We start from the raw sequence: 10,248 nt of genomic DNA on the forward strand, positions 1-10,248 counted from the left end.
TCTCCTTATCTTTGAGAAAACGTATTAAAGACACATCATGAATTTAAAGTTACAGGCATGTAAGAGTTTAATCAAGCATGTAGTTTCCATCGGTACATACACAAGGGCTCAGGCTGTCATCGTGGCTGTTTCGGTGATTCTTTTACTGGGAAAAGCATCCTTCACCACAAAGAGAGCAGCCATGTCCAAGTAAGTGTTTGCCACGAGTTTCTGATTTTCAGCTCAGGAAAGAACAGCATTTAGTGATGGCGTCGCTTGCGTATGGGATGGATGACAGACTATGCCCGGTCATGGACAAGAACTACAATATGCAGAATAGCAAGGCGAGTCCTTTCTTATGCACCATGGAGCGGCACTCAGGGTACACACGAAGCACAGAAGCATAATAGTGGTTGCAAGCAATCTTGTTGTTTCAAGTGTTTTCTTCAGCCGCTTCATGGGCCCCATTAAGAAGCACAAGGCGGCAAGATTTCCAAAGGTATAAAACTCTACAGAAAGCTTTATGCCACCGGGAAGCTACAGCAATCCCGTTCTGAGGATGGAAGAGAAGATGCTGCTCACGAAGCAGATGGCCAACCATTTCAACCTGAGGCGTCCAGGACCTGCATGGTCAGGCTCTCTCCTCATCGTCCTGGCCGCTCAGCACCCGCCACAGCTCCCGACCCCTCTCTTAGTCTGTTTTCTGCTGTGATGACAGAATACCACAGACTGGGTCATTTATAAAGAACAGAAGTTTATTTGGCCCATGGTTCTGGAGGCTGGGAAGTCTAGGACCATGTCACCAGCATCTGACTGGGGTCATCCATCCCATGGCAGTAGGAGAAAGCAAGTGTGCAAGACAGAGAAAATGGGATCTGACATTACCTTTTCACAGGGGCCCACTCCCATGAAAACTGACCCACTCCCCCAGTAATTGCATTACTCTGAGGGCAGAGCCCTCGTGACCTGATCACCTCTTAAAGGCCCCATATCTTGATACTGTTTAGTGGTATTAATAGGTAAGTTTCCGGGGACCAGCAGTTAGCATAATGGCTATGTCGCTGGACTCCCACGTAGTCGACCGTGGTTCGCGTCCCGGACCCGGTAGCTTAAAACTCACGCCGGGTGCATGTGCGTGCATGCCCAAGATCTTGAGGGGAGAATGGAGAAGAAGGGATTGCAGCATGGCCATCCCCCCTGGGGGGGGGGTGATTTCTCGCTTTCTGTCTCTCTGTCTCTCTGGCGAGCGCACGCGCCCTATAGCAAAAACCTCTCAAAAAAAAAAAAAAAAAGTTAAGTTTCCAGCACATGAACTGTGGGGGACATAGTCAAAATGTAGCAGTCTTCATTCCCTGCTCCTTGCCTCTTTCCTACCTGTTGTTCAGGCCCAGTATAAGTGTCATGTCCTGCACCCCATCCTGAAATTGTCTTCCTGCTCCCTGCTAACCTTCCTGTGCACATAAAAACATTTGTGTGTTGCTCACCCTCGTCCTTCGTATATGTGACTGTCTTATTTCCTCACCTTGATGCAGGCTGCTCAGGGACTCCCTCACTCTGTTCCTGGAGTTACTTGGGAATGTTTGAGTGGAGGCCCGGCCGAGGCCTCCTCTAGTTGAGTGGGGTTTCACTGATGAATTCCTCACGTTTTGTGGAGGGACAGTGCTGGCTTTTGGGTGTCAGGCTGGGCTCTCAGCGTCCTGCAAACCTGGCCCAGTGTTGGGACGAGGAGCAGGTGGGTGAGGTCCCAGGGGAGCACAAGGCTCAGGTGCTAAAAGACGAGATGAAGAATGGGGTTCTCCAGGCTCGAGGCCAGCCTCTGACCTCTGCAGGGGTCTGAGGTAAACCTACATTAACCCCAGGAGGTGTGTGTGAGTCCGCCAGATGCTTCCATATGCCTCTTGAGCTGTCTTCCACAGATCTGGACACTGTAAAAGCAGAACCATAAGGCCGTCATCACACAAAATTGGCTGTTCCTCAGGAGCCATCCATCGTCCAGTCCCTGTCTGCATTTCCCGGACATTGAAAGTGTCTCTTCAGAGGTGGATTGTTGAGGCAGATCTCACCAGTAGGTGCCTGGCTCTTGTGCTCCCCAGTGTGTGTTTTCCCAGTTCATACCGTCTCTGGTAAAGGAACCGGCCATTCGTCCCTGAGAATATTGCATACTGTGGGCCCTCGTCAGTTGGTTCCTCATGAGGCCCTTCCACTAATTCCTCACTCCCTGGTTTCTCAGTCTTCTGGCAAGAGGCTCCTCTGGTGAGCTGACCAGCTTCATGCATCATCTCAGAAGCCCACCCTGTCTGTGGCACACCTTCAGTGAGGCCCAGATAAGCAGTGGATGCTGGGTGGGTAACACGACCCAGTTGTCCAGAGTTGCCCATCACCCACTCTCCCAGTGGTTTTATTACATTTTTTTTCAGATCTTTGCTTGAGGGTGCATGCACTTGTCAGAGAGACAGAGAGAGAGAGAAAGTGAGATAACAGACTCGAACTTCAGCCAGCCATGTGGGAGTCCAGCTCTTTAACCACTGTGCCACCTGTTTTCCTAGCAGTTTTATGTCCGTAGATGATTATTGCTTGGAGCTCCGCTTCTGTCTTGTCTCTGTGTCCATCAGCAGAGGAAGAGCTTTCCTTCTCAACTCTTGGCTCACACTACAGTGGGAACAGCAGGAGTGGCAATTTTCCCTTCCTTCCTCCCACCAAAGAGTGTGTGCGTTAGCCAGAGAGTGGGAGAAAGCAACCCACGACACCCCACCCCCCATGGGGTGAGGTCATGCTGCAATCCCTTCTCCTCCATTTCTCCAACCTTGTAGGATTTGGGGCACATATACACGTGTATTTTGGCATGTTTTTTGAGCCATAGGGGGTGAGACTTGAAATGCAATTGGTCATATGGGATCCAGTTCCCCTAACCACTAGACCATGGGGCCAGCTGTGGTGATGACTTTCTATTGAAAACCCACCCTGTAACATGATGCTCACTGCTATGACAGTCCTGGAGAGCTGCAGGCCTTTCCAGCAACATCTGTATGGTGTTGCTTGAAATGGCCAATGGCTGGCCTGGAGTGGAAATCAGGAGCAGGTGATGGTATAAGCAGGTGTTTTGGTGTTCTTCCAATATCTACTGGTTGAGTCACATCTTTCCTCCACTCTGGGACCCTGCAGTCCCCTGCTTAGACTCTCCAGGGAAGCTAGATGGGGAGAGTGAGGCTGAGAAAGGAGAACTGTGTACATATTTCTTCCTCTCCTTCACATTAAAGCTTTACTTTCACTTCTAGAAGATTGTCCCACTCAGTACATTAGAGTAGCACAGTTGACTTTACTAAAGCCATCTTCATTTGCCTCGGGGTGGGATGTGTTTCCTGTAACTGTCGGCTTTGCAGGTTCTGGGTCCTCAGCATGGTGGTGGCTATTCACTGAGTTAAAGCCCATCCTTGTGGCTGGGGCAGCAGCTGTAGTGAGAAGGAAGCTGCAGCCCCAGGGTGGGAGAGAGGAAAAGAGTGGGGGAGTTGCAGCTGAAGCAGGTGAGGCTCAGGCGAGGACCACCCTAGGGAGGTTGGAGACTAAGTGGTTGGGGCATGATCAAAACAAAGTCTGGGAGCAGCCTGTTCCCAGCCAGCAGGTGCACTTGGCTGTTTTTGTTTGTCTGGAGTCACCTTCATCAGCATGCAGGGGTTGAGGGTCAGGCTGGGCACTGTGGCGTGACGCTGGGTGTCTCAGAGACTTCGGCCAGCTTCTTGCCCGTCACCAGGTGCTCTGCACCCATGAGTGGGAAATAACGGTAGGGCCTGCCTTCTGCTTTAAACTCCAGCCTGGGTATCACCCAGTAGGCAAGGAGGGGACGACCTAGTCTCCTGCTGACTTGCCCCTCTGACTCTAGAGCAGACATCCTCAGCCTTTTGTGTCCCACGGACCCCTTTGGTATCTGGTGTAGCTGGTGGGCCCCTTCTCAGAAAGTCTTTACATGTGTAGGATTATAAAGCAATCATTGGTATTGAAGCACATTTATCAATTATAAAACATTTGTTAAAGCAACACATGTACCTCATAATTATTTTATTTATTTTTTACTTTAAAAAATTTTAATTAATTTTTTTAGCGAGAGATTTTTACTATAGAATGTGTGCACTTACTAGAGAGATAGAGAGACAGAAAGTGAGAAATCACCCCCCCCCCATCCCCGGGAGGATGGCCACTCTGCAATCCCTTCTCCTCCCTTCTCCTCTTGGGATTTTGGGAATGTGTGCACATGTACCTGGTGCGAGTTTTTAGTCACCGGGCCTCAGACTCAAACCACAATCAACTATATGGAAGTCCAGCAACATAGCCATTATGCCATCCGCTAGTCCCAGTCTTTTCTTTTTATTTATTTTTTGAGAGAGATTTTTGCTATAAGGCGTGTATACTCACTGGAGAGACAGAGAGAGAAGCACAAAGGAAGAAATCACCCCCAGGGGGAATGACTATGCTGTAATTCCTTTTCCTCCACTCTCCTCTCAGGATTTTGGGCACGCATGTACACATGCTTGGCCTGAGTTTTAAGCCACTGGGCCCAGGACTCGAATCGCGGCTGACTGTGTGGGAGTCCAGCGACATAACCATCACATCATCTGCTGGTCCCCTATAGCTGTTTTAAGTAATGCAATCTGATGGTGGTCTGATAGCTTTATAGTTCAAAGTAGCGATGAGTATCAGTGTTTACAACATCTCCAGGAAGCTGTAATGCCATATGAAAATAGCTGACTTGTCTTGGCGACAAACATAGGCACTGCTACCCTCTGGCTAATGATGCAGAAACTCACAATTGGAAGACATGCTGCATTTCAGTTAGCGATTGGGGGAAACATGCCATTTTTCATTTGTCCAACACATAACATCCTGGTCAGGAGAAATAAAAGAGTAACTTTGGATTCTTGGGTGGAGCAGAGACGAGTGAGTTTTTGGTTCACTGGTGTGTATTGTGCTTGCCGCTGGAAGCAGCGCAGTGCAGTGGTCAAGGGCAGGGGCTGTGGAGGTGGGGAGTCTGCGTTCACATCCTGGCTCTCCCCACTCACTGAAGGAGTGTGCTGTAGCCGAGTGAACTCTGCACCTCTCTGCAACTGCTAGTACAAGAGCTGACGTCCGTGTGGGCATCTGTATGCCAGGCTCCGATCTGAATGCTCCACACACGGTCTGTTGGATCCTTATGGTGGGCTTGTGAGGAGAGGGGACGTCTGTTACCCCTCTGGGTAGGCAGCTGACACAGAGGCTGAGAGAGATTAGGTGACCTGTGCAAGATCACGCAGCCAGTAAGTGGTGGGGCTGGGCCTGAAACCAGGCAGCCTGGCTCCAAGTCAAGCTTTCGGCCCCTCTCAGGGCCCACCGCCATGCCGACCTCCCAGGGTCCTCTGAGGATGAAGTGAGAGAAAATGTGCTGCATGTAGTGTCTGGCACACGGTTAGTGCTGAGTGGTGGCAGTTGTCACTGGAGATAAGATAGTGGGCTCTGAGGGCCCAGCGGTGGGCTGGAGTGGGTCCATTCAGGAGGTGGGCCATATCCTATGCCTGGATGGGCCTCTTAGGAAACTTAGTGAGATTCCTAGCTCAGAGATGGGGACCTAGGAGGAGTCTCAGAGTTGAAGAGGTCCCATTTGGATTCCCCTGCCCCCAAACCTGGCATCTTTGACTCCAACCCTAAGAGGCTCCTGTTGAGGGGTCAGGGGAGGGTTACTTTTTGCCTTTTGGCAACTCTGGCTCTCCTGGGTGGGACCCATGGGTTTGCAATGGTAGAAACAACCTTGGAGCAGTTGTGAACAGGGATAAAGAAGCTTTCAAGTTAAACTCTAGACTAACTTGTTGGTTCTTTGAAAAATACTTGAGCTTCCACCGTTAAGTGCTGGGGATACAGAAATGAACAGAATAATGCTCTTGTCTGTGGAGTTGGGGAAGGCAGACGCCAACAAGCCTTTTTACACACATTGTTTGGCTGTGCGAATGTGGATGCATGGGCACACACACACAGTGTCGAGTTGTAAGTACAATGAAGGAATAAAACAGGGTGAAGGGCATTTGTAGCTGGGGTTCTCAGGGCAGACTGGAGTGGTCTGGCTGGACAAAGACCTTGCTAGAATGCGTGGATGAACTGTGCCTGGAAGGCTTGGGCCTCGGTCTTAGGAAGAGGGAACAGCATGTGCTTGAGGTAGGGACAAGCCTAGTGGGCTCAGGGACACCAGGAAGGCCAGTGTGGCCTGAGTGGAACAAGGGATTTGTAAAGACCCAAAAAAAGCTGAGAGGTGTGCAGTGTAAGTCACCCGACTTCCTCTCTTTGCTGTGTAGAACATGGGTGGCAGGGGGGGCAGCACCAGAGGGACAGATCTCTGGAGATAAATCACAGGTAGACGTAACGGTTCGGAGTGTAGATGTGGAGCGTCAGACAGGAAAAGACAGGCTGGTTCCTGGGTTGGGATCTGGGATAAATGATGGGTGGGAGCTAGCAAGGGGCACGGTTATTTGGGTCTGAATTTTGGAAGACCAGAATTGGTGGTAAGGGGCCAGCAGATGGTGTGGTAGTTAAGGTGCTGGACTCTCGCATGGCCCACCTCAGTTAAAGTCCTGGACTCGGTGGCTTGAAAATCACGTGCCCAAATGCCAGGAGAATGGAGGAAAAGAGATTGCGGTGTGGCCATCCCCTGGGGAGTGGGTGATATCTCACTTTCCCTCTTGCTGTCTGTTTTCAGTGAGGGCATGTACCCTATGGCAAAAAAAAAAAAAAAAAAAGAATTGGGGTTGAGTCAGGTGTGTTTGGCCTGTGTCTGTACCTATGGACAGCCTCCTGCCCCAGTCTCCAACAGGAATCACCTGGCACTTTCATGAGTAGGTTTGACAGCTGCCTAGGTTGGCTCTCCCCAGGGGTTGGGTTTTCCTGTTAAGTTTTATTTATTTATTTATTTAGTTTGCTGTAGGGTGCATGTGCTTGCCATAGAGAGATAAAGCAACCCCTACATGGATGGCCATGCTGCAATCCCCTCTCCATTCTCCTCTTGGGATTTTGGGCATGTGCACGTGCCTAGTATGTCCCTCAAGCCTCCAGGTCTGAGACTCGAACCATGCAGTGTTTGTGTGGAATCCCGCTGCCCTGACCACCACACCACCATCTGGACTTCCTGATGAGCTTTTCCTGTAAAGTTTTCTGGGAGCAGGGTATGAAGGCCTGGGAATCCCACTGGCAGGAATGAATAACTAGGGCTGCAGTTTTGTTCACAGGTGAGCACCCTGTGACCCTCTTACTCCTCCCAGCCCACTTCTCCTCTGGCCCTGGGCTGGCTGGGGAGGAGGCTGAGGGCTGAGTCTCAAGTCCACAGCAGGCCTGCTGCACTGTGTCGGGCAGAGCTTGGGGGAGGTATCCTAGCTGGGCCCTTTCAGCACATTCCCATGGTCTGGCCCTCCCAGGAATTCTGGACCCTGATGGCTACTGGGGGAAGCTGGGCTGCACTCAGACACGGTTTTAATGAGTTGGGTTGGTTCTTTCGCTGACCCCTAAGGGCTCTGTGCCCCTGGGATTGTGCCAACCTTTCGAAGGTGGCTCTGGTCTTTACACCCTGCCTCTGCTTCTTAGAGACCTCTTTTGTGCATCCAGGTCTTTTCCAGATTCTGTCTTCTTGAGGTACCCAGAGGCAGGAGTACCTGTATTTAGCTTTCTGTGAATTGCTAAACCTTAAAGATTAGGGCTTGGGCTTGGAGTCAGGCATCTTCATGTTTAAGTTTAACTCTATCACTTATTAATGAGCTGTGTGGCCTCGGGCAAATTACAAGCCTTGTCCATAACTTACGGGAATACTGGATCTCGCTCCTGGACAGTGGTAAATAAAAGGAGGTGCAGAGCTGAGCACATAGTGAGCACTCAGTGTAAGGTTCGCTCTGGATTTTCTGCAGCCCCACTGTGCATGTCCTCTACTCAGGTGGTCCTGGGGCATTCTCCTGGGAGCTGGGTAGAAATGGAGCCTTTTGGGACCAACAGATGGCGTAATGGTTATGTTGCTGAACTCCCATGTGCTCGACCGTGGTTTGAGTCCTGGACCCGATGACTTAAAACTCATGCTGCATGTGTGCACATGCATGCCTAAGATCCTGAGATCCTGAGAGGAGAACGGAGGAGAAGGGATTGTGGCAGGCCCATCCTCCCTGGAGGGGGTGATTTCTCACTTTCTGTCTCTCTGGCGAGCACATGTGCCCTATAGCAAAAGAAAACAAGACAAAACTTTCTTTAAAAAGAAAAGAAAAGAAAAGAAATAGAGCCTCTCAGTCTTATCAGAATATTTTATTTGATTTTATTTTATTTTATTTTATTTTATTTTAATTACCAGAGGGCACATGTGTTTGCCAGAGAGAGAAAGCACCTCTCCACACACAATTGAACTTGATCACCTTGCAATCCATTCACCTCCATTGTGTTTTTAAAGTCTCTGTGACTGGGTTTCAAACTGCAGTCAGTCATGTGAGATCTGACTCCTTTAATCACTAAGGGAATAAGTTATAAATGGGGTCAAGGGTGAGATGTTTTAGTATTATGAGGGGCCTTCTAAAAGTTCATAGATAATGCATATTATAGAAAAACCATGGGGGCCAGCCTGTGGTGTGATGGTTAAGGCAGCTAGATCCCACATGGCCGATTATGCAGTTTGAGTTCTAGACCTGGTGGCTTGAGAAACACCCTGGGGACATATACTTGCATGCCCAAAATCCTGAAAGGAGGGAGAAACGGAGAAGGGGCTGAGGCCTGACTGTTCCCCGTAGGGTGCGTTCTCACTTCTGTCTGTCTCCAGTGAGTACACACATCCTCTGGCAAATTAAAAAAAAGAGAGAGAGAAAGAAAGGGAGGGAAGGAAAGACAGGAAAAAACTGCATGTCTTTAATTTTTTTTTTTTTTACACCCAAATAAACTTGTATTTTAATTCTATTTCCTCTGAACTTTTTGAAGGCCCCTCATATATATGGGGAAAAAAAATGACCCTCCACTAGCGTGTGGCTGGTTTGGGTGCCATGGCTGTAGAGTTCCCAAAGTGTGAGTTCTGTCCTGTGAGCAAGCCATCGTCTAGGTGCGTGTGGGGGCCTTGGTCAAACTCCAATTGATTTCGGCCAGGTCTCAGCCCTGGATGGGAGTGACAGGTCAGGCCTCAGCTTGGGCCTTGGGTTTCTAGGGCTGTGAAGGTCCAGCCAGGCAGGCCAGGGAAGGGCAGTGAGAAGGAGAGAAAGCCCTACATGTAGGACAGATGAGAGAAGAACAGAAATTCCAAAACCAGAGGCCTGGGCAGGCCCAGCTGCTCCTCCTGAAGGATCTGCCTCTTCTGTGGTCAGTCCTGAGGGACCGAGGTGGGGCTTTGTACAGGAGCGGGCACAGGGCTGGGGCCAAGGATGAGATGAGCTTCAGGAGCTCCCGGTTGTGGAGAAGAACAGGACAAAATGGGAAGTGTGGCTGCTGGCCGGCCAGGCTGTCACAGAGAGGGCAGTGAGGGCTGTATCCCTGAGTGGCCGACGTCTGCAGGCCTACAGCCTTGCTTCTTCACTTTGGAGCTGTGTGCCCAGGAGATACTCGGTCATAGCTGTTGGGACCACAGCCCAGGTGCCAGGTGGTCCCGGAGCCCAGTGTGGCTATGTCCAGTTGTGAGATAGTTCAGTTCAGAGGGTGTGCCTGGCCAGAGCAAGGAGAGCTTGGACCGGGCTGATGGCAGCCAGAGAGCTTCCTAGAGGAGGTGGGGCTTGAACTGGGCCATGAGACCTTGCTGCCACTTTCCCTGTGGGAACCCCAGTCTGTAGGGACAGGATGCTCAAGAACCTCTTTGCCATGGGGTCCACTGAATGTGTGGCTCTGTGACTAGAGAAGGTCTCTATCCATTTCTCCGAATGCTGCTCAGCCCAGATTGGCCTGTTCCTCACATCTGGTGGGCCACGTGCTGCACGGCCTGGGCACCTGGGGGGCCGTGCAGTCTGGGTAGGAGGAGCTTTGGGGATGGGGAAGGGAAGCACCTGTATCTAGGAGCCGTTTGCAGTTGTCTCAGCCTGTGCAGGTCACACTTTGGGAGAAGGCCAGCTTTGGTTGAGTCCGTGGGGTGCTTGTGGTGCCTGGCAGGGTCTGGTTCAGTCCTGCCCAAAGGAGGTGGCAGAGGGAGGTGGGATGAGCTGGTAGGGAGGTGGTGGAGGACCCAGAGGCAGGTCCCAGGCATTCTCAGCCTTGCTGTGCTCTGAAGGGAGGGTCTCGGGGAATGTTTAGAATGACCTTTTCTTTCTCTCCTGGCTT

The 10,248-nt window shown here is 50.7% G+C and overlaps 1 pseudogene; it reads right to left on the reverse strand.

Annotated features, from left to right (window-relative positions):
• Positions 1-217: 217 nt before the first annotated feature.
• On the reverse strand, positions 218-5,344 carry LOC102478743 (vesicle transport protein SFT2A pseudogene; annotated as a pseudogene).
• Positions 5,345-10,248: the final 4,904 nt, after the last annotated feature.

This window comes from Tupaia chinensis, unplaced genomic scaffold (assembly GCF_000334495.1).
Source record: "Tupaia chinensis unplaced genomic scaffold, TupChi_1.0 Scaffold000316_1, whole genome shotgun sequence".
NCBI classification, from domain to species: domain Eukaryota; kingdom Metazoa; phylum Chordata; class Mammalia; order Scandentia; family Tupaiidae; genus Tupaia; species Tupaia belangeri.